Genomic DNA, 18,331 nt, shown 5'->3' on the forward strand with positions numbered 1-18,331 from the left:
CTGGTTTGACACCCTGTAAATTTAAAATTTTAAGAATGTCTAAAGCATATTTAGATTGAGTAAGTAAAAGAGCATCCTTATTAGAAGTTGCTTCAATATCGAAAAAATAGGATAAAGGTCCCATATTCTTCGTATCAAACTCCGAAGACAGTTGAAAATAATAGTATCAATAGTGGAATAATCATCTCCTACGAGTATAATATCATCGACATAAAGCAACAAATAAATCATACCAATTGTAGTCGTACGGATAAAAAGAAAGGTATCCGACTTGCTAACACAAAAACCAATACGTAGTAGGTATAAGGTGAATATGTCATACCATGCCCGAGGAGTCTCCTTCAAACCATAGACATCCTTGTGAAGACGACAAACATACGATGGACGGGAAAACAACAAAGTCAGGAGGTTGTTCCATGTAAACCTCCTCAGTCAAGATCCCTATGAAGAAAGGGATCCTTCGAAATTTATATACTTAAATAAATTTTTTTTTTCCCAAACACAGTAAGTAATGTTGGCATAATCGACTCATTGTTAATTTCACTAAGAATTTTTTTTCAATAAAGACTACTAAACTCAATAAAGACTACTAAACTATTATTCAGTCACAGATCACTCATCTTGTTTCTTAAGCGTGTTTTAACTAGCTTCATATAGAAAAATTAAAAATACTTCGAATTACTTAAAGTGGGACTCGGCCCTAGGACCTCACAACCAGACTATTTCACAACCTAACCTCAACCACTAAACCAATGTCTACTTGTTGTTATTCATACAGACAATTAGTTATATATAGGTGTAGATACACAGGTATATATGAACCACAATTGAACCCATGTTCTCAAGCTCGCTACAAAATGCAGTCCGCAATTGAACCACTGAGTTGATGCCTTCTTGTTTTTCCTATGTACATCACAAGATATATATATATCTTTTTCTTTTTCGGGATGATCCAGGGGGTGCGGCCGCACCCCCTCGCACCCCCATGGATCCGCCCCTGCGCTGACTCCATAAGAATGGGATCTTGGAATCATATTATTCAAACGGAGACGATTTTCTTTGAAAAATATGGCAAAACATTTTTTTCTGAACATTGAATGTAGTACTAAGCAAAATCCTTTTTCTGTTTATGTATAGTAGATATTGTATATAGTATTAGTTCACACTTAGATAGGGATCTATACAACATCCTAGATTGGGAGAAGGATCAGAGAAGAGTTCTAAAGAAAGCGTAATAGAGATACCAGAAAGAGAAGAGGAAATATGTGCCTATGTTATAGAGGTCAATTTGGCAGATACGACTAATTCCCCCTCATGGGTATTTGATATCGGATGCGAAACTCTTATAATCTCGAATTTAGATGGGCTACAGGGGAATTAGGTATCTGACAAAGAGCGAGATGGTTCTACAAGTCGTAAACAAAGCAAGAGTTGCCGCTGTGGCAGTAGGAACTTTTAATCTCAGTTTTGAAACTGGATTAATATTAGCGTTATATAATTGCTATTATGTACTTACTATTTCGAGGAACATCATCACTGTGTCGGCTCTAGACAAAGAGGGATATCATGTAGTAATAAAGAACAAACATTATTCTTTATACAGAGATGAGATGTTCTATACTAGTGCTAGACTTTGCAATGGTCTTTATGTTATGAACATAGAAGACGAAATCCTGAACATAGACACGAAACGGCTTCGTACTCCTGATTCAAACCGAGACCATCTCTAGCATTGTCGTTTAGGCCACATTAACATGAAACGCATGCAGAAACTTCATGCAAATGGACTTCTGGGTTCGTGCGATTTAGTGATGGGTCTTGAAAATGTCTCATCTGAGTCGTTTAATTTAGCTGAGTTAGTCCATTTCAAGCCTTTATTATAATAAAATGGTCGGTTTTCTTGATTAGGTGTGTTTTGCAGAGTTAGGTGTGAAAATGGTTAAAAACGAGAAAAAAGATACACAGAGGGTATTTTGGTCATTTGGAGGCAAGGGTATTCTGGGAAACTGGACCAATATCATTGCATGGGTAAAAAGTAGAGTCCAAGACGAGTCCGTAGAAGAAAACGGAAGTCAAATCGGAGTTCGGACGAGGGAATTAGCCAAAGTCAAAGTTGGGTCAAATGTTGTTGACCAATTGGGACACTTTCGGTAGATATTCGGGCGTAAGGTACTGCCGTAGACGCGTGGCGCGCTGTGGTGGACGGCGCATTCAATTTCGGTATTTTCACTAAGCATTGAAATGGACCCTAAAGAGCATGATCTGGTACATTGATGTGGCGTGAAAATGCCACATTTAGGTCACTTAACTTTGATGAGTTAGTTCTTTTCGAGTTTTATTTCTAATTATTTATGTGTTCATTGCTAGGTAGTTTATTTGGGGTTTGGCGTGTAATTCGGAATAAAGAGAGCGAATTATCACATTTTCATCTTATGCGGCAAAAGGGAAGAAAAGAGCACCAGGGGTATTTTGGTCATTTTGGTCAATATCAGAAGTCAAACAACAAGTGAGGTCAATTATGAGTCCGACGGTGAAAACGGAAGTCGATTCGGAGTTCGGACGGAAAAGTTGTGAATGAAAGAAGCCGATGTCCGGTCTTGAAACAAGGATTCTATGAAGGCACCCCCTTGGTTCTAAATGTAGAGACAAGATGAAGGCACTCCCTTGCTTTAGAAAGAAGCCCAACCCAAGAGCCCAAAGAGGAAGAGAATAATAGAGAACTTATGAGCACCCTCTCTTTGGTCCAAGTCAAATGGTCTAAGACTTAGTCAAGTTTGACTAAGTCTAGGGTTGTGTATACACAAGTGAGAAAAAGGGGTCAAAGGGAGGAAGCTACTATTCATCATCTTCTTCATCAAGGAAGAGAGGGAGAAAGGGGTTCTAGGGTTTTTTGTTCTTGAAGTGATAGTTTGATAGAGAGAGCAAGAGAGGAAGAAGGAGGCAGCCCGAGTTTAGCACGGGACAGCAAGATGCGACCATTGGAGCTTCTCGGGATGGCCATGGAGCACGGGACGGCCACCGAACAGCAGCAGCAAGACCGGACAGCAGCCCGAGCTACTGTCCTCACAGCAGCTCGGGAAGACAGCTGCTGTTCTGGCACAGCAACTTGGTACGGGAGCACGGGACAGCAACGATCTTGCACGGGACGGCTGTGGATGGTGCGGCTGTGGCTCGGGACGTTCACAAGAGCACGGGATAAGCTTATTTGGCCGGATTTCATCTTTTGCCCGGATTTCACATGCTTCTTTGGTCGGATTATTCTAGGTTTTCCGGCCATCTTCTTGGTCGGAAGACTTAGGGCTTTTATTCCCCATGTCATTGGCTTGCTTCCTATGTGTTTGATTTTGGTTTTGGGCTAAGATTTCTAGAGAGAGAAGCTTGGTGAAGCTTTAATGGAGTTTGTGTTCTAAATGGAGAAGATGATGGTGGTCGCTATGGGGAACCCAAAATTTTGCTAAGGGGAGATCGGCTGCACCTTAACTATTCAAATTTTCCGACGAACCTAGCCTTGAACCATATCGGAAAAGGGGGATTTTCTTATCATTTTCTTTTCATTTATTACTCATTCACCATGTTTAGCTAAATCAAGTGTGTCGATTATGGGATGAAATGTGATGAATTTTATGACTATGTTTGAGATGATTTAATGAGCTTGATAATAAATTGATGTTCTCTTATTTTGATTACTTGTTTCAATCGTTTTTCATGTGTCTTATCAAGTACTTCGCATAGTTAATCGATTAGGCATGCCTAATCGATATCGATCGTAGTCTAGATCCAAATTTCATGTGTCTCGTCATGCACTTCACATAGTTAGGCGGTTAGACGACATTTTCGATGATTCGATTTTAATCGTTTAGGAAGTTTGTTTGACTAAGTATTATCTCCGAACATACGTAGTGCTTATGAACATCCACCGTAGGAATCGAGACTAGGTTTGTATCAATCCATTCGATTGAACCGTAAATAGTTGTAGGTTCACACAAAGGATTCCCGGACCTCGACACTTCTTTCACTTATTTGTTGCCTCCCGACTCTTGTTCCTCCGAACTCTTCACTCAAATCTCTCTCGCCCTCTTACATTGATATTTTAGTTTGTTTTACTTACTTGTTTTTTTCTTTTGTTCTTATTCGATTACAAAACTCCTCATTTACCTTTGTTTCCCTTTTCGTCTTAGTCTAAGTTAGCTAGTAATACTTAAACCGACGAATAAGACCCTTCGATATCTAAACTACCCTCCTATCCTTGGATCGATCCCGGCTTTGCCTGATTACTACTTGATACCTCCGCTTGGGTATGCAACCTTTTCGGGTGCATCAAGTTTTTGGCGCCGCTGCCGGGGATAGGTCTAGTATTTTGGAGATCGTTTGTCGTTTGTTCATTAGTTTAGTGTTACTTATTTACTTAGACGTTTTCTTTGTTTATTTTTCGTAGTTTCTTTTCATTTTTTTGTTTTCTCGAAGGTACTCATCCAAGGAGCTCTAAAGGACGAAAGCTAACAAGTTTGGGATAAAAAGGTAAAGACAAGAAAAGGGAAAAGGATCAAATTGTGGTAACAAACACCACCTCTAGTATCGTTCCCTCACCTCTACCTATTTGAGCAGCTTAAGTGCATTTGCATCTTGCCTATTATTGATAGTAGTAGTCGAACTGAACATTTGTGATTGCTTGCATTTTAATTGTGCTTCAATGGATGTTTATGGGAATGATAGTTGGAATGATGGGTATGAGGTTCATCGATCACTTAGAAGTCTTAGAGACTACCTTGAACCTAATATGACTAGCATACCTTCATGCATCATATTTCCGAGTAATGAGTGTAATTTAGACATAGACCCTGAGATTATTCCATTACTTCCTATATTTCGAGGCCTAGAGAATGAAGATTTATATTTTCATTTGAGAGAGTTCGATGAGATTTGCTCGATACTCCCAATCAATGGAGAACTTGAGGGAATCGCTAAGCTCAAATTATTTCCGTATTCATTAAAAGAAAAGTCGAAGATATGGTTTCATTCTCTAAGGCCTAGGACTATAAGAAGTTGGGATGAGATGACTAGGGCGTTTGTGAAAAAGTTTTTCCCAATTCATCGAACCAACACCTTAAGATGAGAAATTATGAATTTTGAGCAACACAAAGAAGAGACCTTCTTTGGGTGTTGGGAGAGATTTAAAAACCTCCTTCTCGCATGTCCACATCATAACTATGAAATATGGAGGGTCATCGGGTTGTTTTACGATGGCTTGACCTCTAAAATGAAACACTTTGTGGAAGTGATGTGCAACGGAGAGTTTATGAGTAAAAATCCTAATGAGGCTTGGGAGTATCTCGACCTCTTAGCGGAGAAAGTCCAAGATTGGGACACACCCGTTAAGAGTGACGGAGATATAGCCGAAGGAAACCATTACTCAAAAGGAGGCATATGCTTTTTAAAGGAGAACGGGGAAGTAGAAGATAAAATTGCCTACATGGCTCGGAAAGAATTTATAGATATGCATGATGGTGATTTGGTGATTGATAGTGTTTGTAGCATTTGTGCAAGTCGAGAACACCTATCGGGTGAATGCCCTACTATTTCTCCTTGTCGAGATGTCTCACTAGGATGCACAAATGTCGTAGACACTCATATGAAGCACGTAGGTTCGAGGAGTGATGTCTTTACAAATGATTATGAGAATCTTCAAGAGCCCTTAGTCGGTTTCACTTATGTGTCTCATCATGAGAGGAATCATGAAGATGTTTCGAAATCATTTTATGAGGCAGAAACTCAGATTAGCCAAAACGCTTTGCACGCCCTTAAAGAGTTGGAGGAAAAATTGAAAGACATCGAGAAAGGGGTTTTACAACCCCAAACTCCAATAAATCCCAAGGGTATAGGTGAAGGTAATACACCTAATGCTAATGTTAAGTTCAATTCCAGTCTCAAAAGTGATGAAATGTAGCTTCGATACTCCCATGACGGTAGACATACCCGAGGATCGTGCAACTTTTGAGAATGGTAATGGGCATAACATGGTTTTAAAATCGAAATCTGAGTCTGAACTGGTTGATAAACCTCATTCCGCTTTCCCTCAACAATTGCTCTCTACCAATGATATGAATATGCTGGCATCGATAGTTAAGAGGGACAATACTAGTAGTGCTCAGGAGAACCATAACGACATGACTAGTTTGTAACCTGAGACCTTTGTAGCTAATAAAGATGGACTAGATGTGGATGCCCTCTTGAGCGGAGCTATAGATTTCTCTAAGGACACGTATGATATCGAGACGAGAATAATGTTTAAACGATTGGTTGAACCTTCACTTAAGGAAACTTCTGACTTAGTCCCGAGCCTTATGGACAAATCCTCAAGTTGTAGTTCGACATCTAAACCAATATCTCATACATACGTAGATCCCTTTAGTGAAATGCATGTCCTCCCTGTTATTATTTCAAACTTTGTTGCCTTGTCGTCATCCAAGTTTGGGGATTACCTCTTATTTTTTGCCGTCTCACGTATAAACCCATACCATTACATTGCTGTGAGACGGTTCTTACCAGTTAAAACTTTCGTATGGGTAGACCCCCAAATATTTCGTCTTTTGTTATATGATTGGTTGGTCTATTGAGATGGGTTTGATGTTTGTGGGTATCATCTCTGGAAACCCTCCACGAGACCTAACTCGTGCTCTTGTGAAAGCAAGAGAATCAATGACTAATTGCATGGTTCAATGCAATCGAGTGATCCTGCGTGAGTGGTCATTTTTATGTGGTCATGCTTATGCTTCATTCTTATGTTTTATATTGATGTGTTAGGAATGTTTCTCACTTTGTATACTTTTGGGACGTGGTTCGTTCCAAGTTTGGGGATGGCGATGGGCTTATCATCAACTTGGAACTCGAATACACAAGTCTTGGTAGTATAAATTTTTATCTCCGTCGGCTATGGTAATATCCTTCCACTATTCTCTTTAACTTATTGTACCTCTTATATTTTGGTGAGTATATGCTTAGAACATTGAGGACAATGTAGTTTTAAGTTTGGGGATGGGGATACGACTTTTTGGTCGCATGACATCATGACCTTAGATTTTAAAAGACAAGAGAGTTCAACAAATTCGACCAAATTTGAAATTTTTTGGGTAGATTTGGTATGATTCTAGTGATTTTCTTAAGTATGTTGATGCATGTGTGTCTTTCTCGATAAATCTTATGCATGCTCTTAGTCTTTTCATGAATGTTGAGTCCTTTGGTGTTGGTGTTTTATCATGTGAGTATCATCTTAAGGAAGAAAGAACACTTCTAAGTGACCTAAAATAGTCATTAGTGGAGACTTAAACCCATGTGAGATACCTGAGCCTTTTTATTGCCTTTGAGTGCACTCTTCTGCGCTAACTCCGAGTAGAAGGAAGAGCTACTCAAGTTCGCAACTTTTAATAGAGCTTAGACGATCTCATGAGCTCAACTTCCTTAACCACTAGGAGTGACATCATGATAGTGAATAAACCTTACTCTTGTAGTCCATGAAACTCGATAATGGTGTCAACTTTAGGGAAACGGATACTCCACCATCCATTCATCATAATACTCCCGAGAATGAAGGCATGAAAAGTAAAGAAGAAAGAATGTGAAAGCAAAATGTGAAAGTAAAGGTGATTTGTTGAGAATACTAGTTGTATTTTTATTTTGGTGTTTGGATATGTGTGCAAAAAAATAAAAGAGAAAGTGAAAATTTGAAAAAGGAAGAAAGAAAAAGAAAAAGTGAAAAGAAAGGAAAAAAGAAGGAAAAAAAAGAAAAAAAGAAAGAAAGTTTATTTATATGTGTTATTTTGTGTAAGTGTTATGATAATAAAGTATTCAATGCAAGAAGTTAAGTTTAAAGGTTGTTTGAGTGTTCTTTTATCATTGAAGGCGTCGACATTCTCGGGATTTCATCATCTTCCATTCCATCACTTGTATTCGTTTACCTTTAGGAGGCATTATTACAGGGTAGAGTGGGTGAGAAGGGTGAGTGAGCTTCCCTATTCCGTTAGTGGTTGTTTCCATTCCTAAGAGATCATTTCGTTTTAGAACTTGATATCCTCATTTAATTTTGTATGTGTTGAGTTTACTTTATTCCATGCTCACACATGAGAGTGAACCATTACAATTCGATTTTGAGTGATTTCATGTTTAAGAGCGTATGACCGTGAGGCTAAAGTCGAGGCGAAATGTGCGATGATAGGAAACAAGGTTTTGTAACTTTAGCCTTGGATGATACTCATGATGATGAGACATTTGCACTTGAGTATGAAACTATTAGTTAGGAGACTCTTAGCATGCTTTTGTGTTTATTGGTTTGGTTCATATGTTTGACATACTTAAGTCTCTCACTTGTTGATCGTCACCTTATTTGCATCGATAGTTGAACCCTTATGTCTCTTGGAAATCTAGAACTTTGTGGGTGTATTCACTGGAAACCCTCACGAGACAAAACTCGTCCTTTAGGGATAACCTAAGGGTTTAAAGGCTTGTTGCATATGCTAAATGCAACCGGGAGTCCTCCGAAAGTGAGCTAGGTTTAATTTATTGTCTTGTTTTGTTTGTTTGCTCGAGGACTAGCAAATTCTAAGTTTGGGGATGTTGATGTGGCGTGAAAATGCCACATTTAGGTCACTTAACTTTGATGAGTTAGTTCTTTTCGAGTTTTATTTCTAATTATTTATGTGTTTTCATTGTTAGGTAGTTTATTTGGTGTTTGGCGTGTAATTCGGAATAAAGAGAGCGGATTATCACATATTCATCTTATGCGGCAAAAGGGAAGAAAATAGCACCAGGGGTATTTTGGTCATTTTGGTCAATATCAAAAGTCAAACAACAAGTGAGGTCAATGACGAGTCCGACGGTGAAAACGGAAGTCGATTCGGAGTTCGGACGGTAAGGTTATACCGTTAAGCCGAGGTTATACCGTTTTGGGATGAAATGTGATGAATTTTATGACTATGTTTGAGATGATTTAATGAGCTTGATAATATATTGATCTTCTCTTATTTTGATTACTTGTTTCAATCGTTTTTCATGTGTCTTATCAAGTACTTCGCATAGTTAATCGATTAGGCATAGTGATCGATATTGATCGTAGTCTAGATCCAAATTTCATGTGTCTCGTCATGCACTTCACATAGTTAGGCGGCTAGACGACATGTTCGATGATTCGATTTTAATCGTTTAGGAAGTTTGTTTGACTAAGTATTATCTCTGGACATACGTAGTGCTTATTGATGGGCCTAGAAAGTTTCCTAAATAGGTCTACACCCGCAAGTGTACGGGTGTCAAGTTATAATAAAGTCCGGTAAGACCGGTTCGTTCCTCAGAGACTACGTGAAACCTATTCTAAGACTTGGAAGTAAGACGGTTTTTGTTTTTGAAAATTTGTTTTGGTGATAAAATATTTAAATAAAATAACGGAAATAAAAATGAACTCAAATGGGGGGAAGAAACCTAGGATTTTAGAATTCACACATAAAATCACTTTTAAGAGGAAATAATTACACAAATTGAATCTCTCTTTTTAGAACTCAAAATTCAAGATAATGAAGTACCCGAATTTCGGAAAATATTTTCGTTAAAACGTGATTGATAATCATGAATGGTAATTGTTTTACTTCGAAAAACAAATCTCTAAACTATTGACTATTAATCGATAAGCATACACCATCAAAGAACTTAATCTAAGCATGGTGTATCAAACTAAAAATATAGGCAATGAAAAGAAAATAAGTTTAACTAATTAAAACAACTTAAACTTTTAAACACAATCAGGAGAATTAATTATACAAAAATATATCTCTAAAAGATCAAAAATGGGTTTCATCGTAAAATCCTAGATGGAGAGTCTTAGCTAATCATGATCGAGATTTAAATAAATATGAATAATAAAGGAGAATGGAAGAAAACTTAACTTTATCGCTATTTCCAAACCAAACAGGGCCTTATGGAAATGATTTCCTCCTGTTTTTCCAAGAATTCTGCCAAACGCACCCTCAGGGAAAACGATTTTCTCGTCCTCTCGGAAGTATTTTCTCCGTGGGAAAATAAATTTCCCACGGTTTTTCTCCACTATTTTCTCTCTTTTCTCTACTGTTTTCTGATCTCTCTCTCTCTACAATCTCTCTCTATTTCTCTGTAATGTCCCTCTCTCTCACAAAGAAGAAGAAACAAAAAGAAAAAGAAAAATAAATAATATGAGTGATGATCAAAACAAAACCGAGATAGAATAAAGAAGATGAGAATCACTGTAATAATCTTCTCTGTTTAATTCACAATCGATTTATCACTTTGATTTCACTGAATTTCTCTCTCTACAAATTACTCCCTTTCTCTCACTACAAATATTTTTCTCTCTCTCTGTTTCTTTATCTCACTAAAAGAATTATAGAACAAGAAGAAAAAGAAAAGAAGTGGATGATAATGGTGTTTCTCTCTCTCTCTCTCTCTCTCTCTCTCTCTCTCTCTCTCTCTCTCTCTCTCTCTCTCTCTCTCTCTCTCTCTCTCTCTTTTATAATTCTGTTTGAGCTTAGAGAGAATTGATCCCCCAACCGAGATGATTTCCTTCTCTCTGTTCTTCAATATTTATGTGAGAATGAAGTAGTTGCAGTTGTCCCTCTTTGTCTATAATCTTCCTTCAATCCCCGTCCACGATTTCCTTTAATAAAATCGTTTCCATAAATCCCTGAAATCTCTAAGTCTCTCTACTGTCAGTTTGAGAGAAGATATCTTCACGATTCTCTCTCTCTAGAAATTTCACACTCTTCACTGATTTCTTCTTCATCAATGACTCTCTAAGTTTCTGTTTCCAATAAAATACCCAGCTGTCTCCTTCCATAGAAGAGATTGAATCTTTTCTTTCTATATTCGGTTATCTCTCGGATTTAGAAATATGGAGAATGTAGAGAGAGAAAGCACCCCCTCTCTGTAATTCAAAACAGTAGAGAGAAGAAAAGAAATCAAATCATTTCTTTCTATTTCTCTAAAATTTTCTGCTTCTCTAAATAATCTCCTTCCATTTAATTTCTCTATTTCCATCTTTAATTTCATCTTCATCTCTCTAGAATATCTTCAACTATTCACCTCTTTTTAATCCACTTTCCATCTCTTTAGTATCTTCTAAAAATATTCTTTTCAATCGATCAAATCTCTTTCTCATTTATCCTCCTTACAAAAATATCTAGCAATCTTTCCATTTCATGCTTTCTCTCTCTAGGTACTGTTAATGGATGGATACGTGAGAAAGGGAAAGATGAAAATAAGTGCCATAAATTTTGGAAACAACTAGTCAAAGATAGTTGGCTAACATGAGGTTTAATATGGTGCTTTTCGGTGTATTTTAAGGAATTGCAACTTGCTTACTAGATGATGCCATATGCATTGTGACACTCCCAACCGTTAGATGCAAGTAGGCACATGGTAATAAAGTACGCTCTGGTGCGCTGAATCAAGGGTACCAGGAAATTCTAAATAGCACCAGTGACTAACCCGAAAAGAGCCCTCAATCGATCCGAGCCACCAGATTGCACGTCACGTGTATTTAGTTGATTTGGTCAATTGTCTTTGACTCCACTCTTCGACCTGTTCTATTTTTCTCGTCTGGACTCCGATTCGAAATCTGTTTTCACCCTTGGCTTCGTCTTCATCTCCAGTTTCCCTCTGAGTACTATAATTTCCAGAATACCCTTATCACCAAATGACCAAAATGCCCCTAGTACGCCTTTCTCTCGCTTTTCCACACTAAACACTGTAAAGATACCTGAAACAGAAAAACAAGCAATTTATCAGAGTAACGGCTCGAATTGGACTACTGACCTAAATTAAGAGATTCAGATGAGGCATTTTCATGACTCATCAAACATCCCCAAACTTAGATTTTGCTAATCCTCGAGCAAAACAGAAAAATAAAACTACACCAGTTTCACCACTTTCGTAGGGACCCACGATTGCACTTAGCACGTGCAACAAGCCGTTAAACCTCTAGGTTGCCCTAGAGGACGAGTTTTGTCTCGTGAGGGTTTGCAGTGAATTTACCCACAAAATTCAGAAATTTCAAAAATCCATAAGGATCTAAATATGACATGGACTAAAATGTTTATCCTGTAGATTTTTGAAAGTTAATAAAAACGAAATCCAAGTCGACCAAACCATACAAATGCTAAAAATGCCTTCACTAGTAATCTAGACTCGAAGTGCACGTGACCAGCCAATATGAGTATAATTTCGGTTCAGAACAGACAAGACCTCGTTACCTTCTCAACACATTTTGCCTCGACTACTGCCTTACGGTCATACACTCAAAAATTAAAGTCACTCAGAAATGGTTCACTCAATGTGCGAGTATGAGTATGAAAGAAAACTCAACACATTACAAAAGATGGACTAAATTTTTCGTAAACGACCGATCTCATAGAAAGGAAACAACCAATAATACGGAATGGGGAAGCATACCAACTCTTCTCACCTGATCTACTATCTAACAGTGTTTTCTAGAGGTCGATAGACACTAAGGATGAACTAGAACTCCTGAGAACTCGACGTCTTCAAATCTTCAAGAATTTCTTCAAAGGATAAACACTTAAACTAAACAAACTTTTTTCTTTCTTTTTCTATTTCTATTTCTATTTCTTTTTTTTTTTTTTTTTTTTTTTTTTTTTTTTTTTCAATACACTTCTTGTAATAAAACTCAAAATACAAAACATACTTTCTTCACATTATTCTTTCCTTGGGTAAAATTCTTTCATTTTGCTTCATGCCTTATCCTCAGGGTTGTAAATAGTGGGGTCCCTATCTTCCTCTAGTTGACACTGTTTTCAAGTTTCCAGACTACAAGAGAAAGGTTTACTTCCTGATGACATCCCTAGTGGTTGTAAAATTCGAACTCAAGAGATCAACTGAGCTCTAATGAATGTTGCGAGGTTGAGTAGCTCTTCATTCTACTCAGAATTAGCTCAGAAGAGATCACTCAAAACAACAAGAAAGGCTCAAAATCTCACATAGGTTAAGTCTCCACTAATGATCGATTAAGTTCTCTTAGAAAAGTCAATTCTTCACCTATCTAATACTCACATGGCTAGTGCACAGACAACCTCAAGACTCGAAATCCGTGAAACAACCTTTAGTAAAAGCACAGTACAACCAACTAGACTCTATGACCATTAACAAGCAAAAATAACTAGACTCACATTTTCAATCCAAAAATTTAAAATTTTGAAAAATTTTGAACCCTTTTGAATTTTTGAAATAAGGACTTAGCAAAAATTCATTTCCCTATCCCCAAACTTAAACCGAACATTGTCCTCAATGTTCTGAAGACTATGCAAAAAATAACAGGGTGAAGGGAGAGATATTACTCGATTCAGCGTCCTCTGCATGGGTTGCCTCCCAGAAAGCGCTAAGTTTAACGTCTTCAGCCAAACGAAACAGATGACTCGAAAAAATAGAAAGAATTATACCTACTGGATTACAAAAGTGTAACTAACTGTAAACCAATAATCGATACATCTGTGGGTCCACCCAAAACACAAAGTTTTCAGTGAACGATAGTCTCACATTTTTGTAACTTGGTGATAGTGTAAGTGAGACTATCAAAGAAGAGGGGCAATCCCCAAACTTAGTGGATGCACAGTCCACTAAGTAACTATAAATACTAGGACCAACGACAAGAAAGTTATCAAAAGGATCGACATAACAATGAAGGGCCAATATATCTGTGGAAGGCAAAAAGTCATCTGCAAGCTTAGTGGATAGAACATCCACTATCTCCATAGACGTTCTCGAGGAGACGTCTAAAGTGTCCCAAAAGGAATCAACAACCGAGTCTGAGGTCATGTGAAAGGTCAAACTAGACTCTAAGGATAAGGCAATATGCTCGGGGACCAAGTCAAGGTCCATGGTTTCCTTAGGTATACAGTCTGACAAACTATCCAACATGTCTCTAGCGTCATCAATGTCCTCAAAGACATCTGCGGCTTCGCAGTCATTTATAATATCAGGCCTTCCTAGCATTGCATCTAAGACTGACTCCTTACAAGTGTCAAAAATCGGATAGTTTGGAATCGTGTCATCCTCAAATTTGCTCATAGAGCAATCATCCTGAACATCAAAGTCTGGTATAGTCCTATCATAATGAGATGATAAAAGTTGAGGTAAAGACGAAACAAGGTCATCAATATATTCGGGCTCTTGGGTCCTCTTAGTAGATTCATCGACATTTAACTTAGTACTAGGGTTAAGCGTATTACCCTCGTCATCGTACCTAGTACCCTCTTGAGTTTGGGGTGGTGATACCCCTTCCTCGTCGACAAATGACTGTGACTCGAGCATCTCTATCTTTTGAGTTAAGGACTCAATCCTCTGCTTCGTTTGAGTAGCAAATTGTGACATCATCTCAATAAGACGACTCTCAGACTCTGATCGAGATCTATCTTCAAGAGTCTCTTCATAATAAGGCTCACTAGTGTAATTAAATGAAGACTTTTGATAATAACTTCCTCCGTACATATTAGGATCATACCTGTCTCTAAAGTCATTAGTCTCAGAATAGTGTGGACTATAAGGTCTCTCATACATATTTGGTGTCAGACCATATCCATCACTAATCTGACCATCTCTATACATTTGTCGGTGTTCTCCCAATGTCATACGAGATCGATCAGGTTCTGGTCTACTCCACTCACTAATCGGACTGTTTCCAATATTCCTTGATAATCCCCAAATGTCATACCCGGTCGGTTAGGCTCGTCTCTACACATCTGTTGGTACTCTCCTAGGGTCATACCAGTTCGGTTAGGCTCAACTAGCCTATTCCCCTCGTTAAGTCGTTGATAATCTCTTAGAGTCGTACCACGTCGGTTAAGCCAGTCTTTACGCAACTGTTGGTATTCTCTTAAGGTTATATCAGTTCGGTTGATGACGGGTCCCTTTAGATCAAGGTCATCGTCATCAGTAGGGTACCTCCAACCATTAGAAAAATGTGCCATGATGGTCAGGCACGATCACAAGATGAGAATTGGCACTTACAAAAAACTACACTTGATTCCTTTCTATTGTTCAAGTTTTTTTTTTTTTTACACGAAAACCGAGGAAGCACTATGAAGATCTTATAAAAAGTACCCACTAACAGGGGATTCGTGGGTGATTAGAAAAATTACCCCTTTCTCCCACTAGGGTTGTGTGTACACAAGTGAGAAAAAGGGGTCAAAGGGAGGAAGCTACTATTCATCATCTTCTTTACCAAGCAAGAGAGGGAGAAAGGGGTTTTAGGGTTTTTTGTTCTTGAAGTAATAGTTTGATAGAGAGAGCAAGAGAGGAAGAAGGAGGCAGCCGGCCAAGCAAGGCCGGCGCACAAGAGAACCCGAGTTTAGCACGGGACAGCAAGATGCGACCATGGGAGCTTCTCGGGATGGCCATGGAGCAAGACCGGACAGCAGCACGAGCTACTGTCCTCACAGCAGCTCGGGAAGACAGCTGCTGTTCCGGCACAACAACTTGGTACGGGAGCACGGGATAGCAATGATCTTGCACGGGACGGCTGTGGATGGTGCGGCTGTGGCTCGGGACGTTCACAAGAGCACGGGATAAGCTTATTTGGCCGGATTTCATCTTTTGCCCGGATTTCACATGCTTCTTTGGCCGGATTATTCTAGGTTTTCCGGCCATCTTCTTGGTCGGAAAACTTAGGGCTTTTGTTCCCCATGTCATTGGCTTGCTTCCTATGTGTTTGATTTTGGTTTTGGGCTAAGATTTCTAGAGAGAGAAAGCTTGGTGAAGCTTTAATGGAGTTTGTGTTCTAAATGGAGAAGATGATGGTGGTCGCTATGGGGAACCCATAAATTTTGCTAAGGGGAGATCGGCTGCACCTTAACTACTCAAATTTTCCGACGAACCTAGCCTTGAACCATATCGGAAAAGGGGGATTCTCTTATCATTTTCTTTTCATTTATTACTCATTCACCATGTTTAGCTAAATCAAGTGTGTCGATTATGGGATGAAATGTGATGAATTTTATGACTATGTTTGAGATGATTTAATGAGCTTGATAATATATTGATGTTCTCTTATTTCGATTACTTGTTTCAATCGTTTTTCATGTGTCTTATCAAGTACTTCGCATAGTTAATCGATTAGGCATAGTGATCGATATTGATCGTAGTCTAGGTCCAAATTTCATGTGTCTCGTCATGCACTTCACATAGTTAGGCGGCTAGACGACATGTTCGATGATTCGATTTTAATCGTTTAGGAAGTTTGTTTGACTAAGTATTATCTCTGGACATATGTAGTGCTTATTGATGGGCCTAGAAAGTTTCCTAAATTGGTCTACACCCGCAAGTGCACGGGTGTCAAGTTATAATAAAGTCCGGTAAGACCGGTTCGTTCCTCAGAGACTACGTGAAACCTATTCTAAGACTTGGAAGTAAGACGGTTTTTGTTTTTGAAAATTTGTTTTGGTGATAAAATATTTAAATAAAATAACGGAAATAAAAATGAACTCAAATGGGGGGAAGAAACCTAGGATTTTAGAATTCACACATAAAATCACTTTTAAGAGGAAATAATTACACAAATTGAATCTCTCTTTTTAGAACTCAAAATTCAAGATAATGAAGTACCCGAATTTCGGAAAATATTTTCGTTAAAACGTGATTGATAATCATGAATGGTAATTGTTTTACTTCGAAAAACAAATCTCTAAACTATTGACTATTAATCGATAAGCATACACCATCAAAGAACTTAATCTAAGCATGGTGTATCAAACTAAAAATATAGGCAATGAAAAGAAAATAAGTTTAACTAATTAAAACAACTTAAACTTTTAAACACAATCAAGAAGATTAATTATACAAAAATATATCTCTAAAAGATCAAAAATGGGTTTCATCGTAAAATCCTAGATGGAGAGTCTTAGTTAATCATGATCGAGATTTAAATAAATATGAATAATAAAAGAGAATGGAAGAAAACTTAACTTTTTCGCTATTTCCAAACCAAACAGGGCCTTAGGGAAATGATTTCCTCCTGTTTTTCCAAGAATTCTGCCAAACGCACCCTCAGGGAAAACGATTTTCTTGTCCTCTCGGAAGTATTTTCTCCGTGGGAAAATAAATTTCCCACGGTTTTTCTCCACTGTTTTCTCTCTTACTCTCTACTGTTTTCTGATCTCTCTCTCTCTACAATCTCTCTCTATTTCTCTGTAATCTCATGGCCACGTTTTAATCTTATCCATCCGTTTCCGCGCAAATCAGATCCAACGGTTGCTGAATAACCATTTAGGATTTTTTACTTTTAATCCCTCCGAAATTACCTTCTAGACCCTCCTTTTGTCCTTCCTTAATTTTCAGCCTTTAACTAATTGACAAGTAGCCATCTTTTCACCACAACTCCCACCAAAAATTCCAGATGTGCCCCCAATTGTACTAGTTGATTCCTTAGCCAATGCTTATCTATTTCTTAGAGATAAAGTAACCAAACCTTTTCATTTTTACCCTTTTCAACCTTATCATCTAAAACCTTAGCTACCACCAATATAAATAAACCTCTTCCTCACATTATTTGGTAGACTTCAACAACCCTCTCAAAAGGCTTCCTTCTCTCCTCTTAGCCTCTCTCTCCTCCTTCTTGTAGTAGTAAAATCCTACAACCATTTCCTTCTTCTTTCTCTAGCCTCCATCACCTCTTCTACCCATTTTCTTTCTCTTCTAATTTCTTGATCTACTTTCTAATTTTATCCCATCTTCTTCCTTCATTTCTTGTCTACAACTAATTCCTTTCTAATTTCTTTTCTAAACTTTTCTACTTCTACCTACTTTCAAATTGCTATTAATTAGATTTGGAGCATAATTTTGATCATACTTGGGAACCATTAGAGCAAGAAATTGGGTGATTTCTTTTCTTTGTCTTATTTATTCCATGTATTTCATTTAATCAATGTATATGTCTCTAAATTCAATGAGTAGTTAATCTTGTATCTAGGGTGTAGAGGAAACCACTTGGGCTTATTTTGAGATATGTTATTAATTAGTAAATCCTTCTGTTGAGCTTCAATATTTATTAGTTGTCATTTCATATTGATTCTATGATCTTTTCATCATTCATGCATTATAATTAGATATTCCATGCTTTTATTAAGTTATTAGATGAGATATGCTTCTTAGATAATGAATGATAGTTTAGGAAATTAGGTTTAAATGATAGTCAATCAAATATATATGATTTTGAATTGAGTTATTAAAGAATATCTTTCGAAATCTAAATAATTTATTATGTTAGATTTTGAGTTATACATGAAAAAATGAATTTGTTAATGTAATGCAT

The sequence above is a fragment of the Eschscholzia californica genome, unplaced genomic scaffold (assembly GCF_041429995.1).
Source record: "Eschscholzia californica isolate CP2 unplaced genomic scaffold, dmEscCali1.0.p SCAF_5, whole genome shotgun sequence".
Classification (NCBI taxonomy): domain Eukaryota; kingdom Viridiplantae; phylum Streptophyta; class Magnoliopsida; order Ranunculales; family Papaveraceae; genus Eschscholzia; species Eschscholzia californica.